Raw genomic sequence first — 910 nt, forward strand, 5'->3', positions numbered from 1 at the left:
GAAAAGATTGTTGGCAAGTAGTAAGGAAGAAATTTGATCTTTTCCATCTTCCTTTTGAATAATGTACATGTAAAGTTCGATCAAAGATAAAGCTATGTACAATAGTATAGACATAATTCCGTATAAAACATATTCTGATAAAAAAAAAAAAATCTACCCTTCTACATTTGCTTTTCTTTTTATTAGTTTGCCTGATATTTTTCAATAATCATGAGAGTTACGCACCTCCCAAGGGACGCCATGTGTGCTTAACGTAATCTGAGTTACACAGCTGCATTACTCTTTAAAGAACGGATATTTCTTAACTGCACATCTGTTCCTACAAAAAAGAAGCGTTTAAGGGGTAGTTCCTCATGCAACAATACAAAAAAGAAACAATATTAACATATCTTAAACTGCCACCACCACCACCACTAACAACAACAAACGGCGAAAACGATTGATTTTTGTTGTGATAGTGTGTGAATGACGTACCATGGAACCGTAATAGACAGCATGGTCAACAACTGAAGAAATTTTCAGAACTGAAGTTATTTGTTTCTAAATCCTGATATCAAAAGAACAGGGTTAGGATGATAATCAAAAGGCTTAGATCTAAAGGAGTATTTTTTCTGTTTTCCTTTTTTTTCTAATTTGCTTCTATTCTTGCTTTATGTGCTCTTTTTGCATGCAGATTTTATCTAAAAATTATTATGAAAATATTTGTGACTGCAAGAATGGCATATTTTGTTTTCATACGCTGTTGGTACTACATGAAGACTTTATGTGCCTAAGGTGCCATTAGCTTCATTAAGGGTTTTTGCATTATCTTTTTTTCTTTTTATTTTTTTCGTGGGTAGTTAATTCATACAGCTAATTCTGTAAAAAAAAAAAAAAAAAAAAAAAAAAAATCAATTATGATATTGGTCAT

The sequence above is a fragment of the Penaeus japonicus genome, unplaced genomic scaffold, assembly GCF_977035675.1.
Source record: "Penaeus japonicus unplaced genomic scaffold, GWHDUDI00000001_assembly GWHDUDI00000002, whole genome shotgun sequence".
In the NCBI taxonomy this organism is placed as follows: domain Eukaryota; kingdom Metazoa; phylum Arthropoda; class Malacostraca; order Decapoda; family Penaeidae; genus Penaeus; species Penaeus japonicus.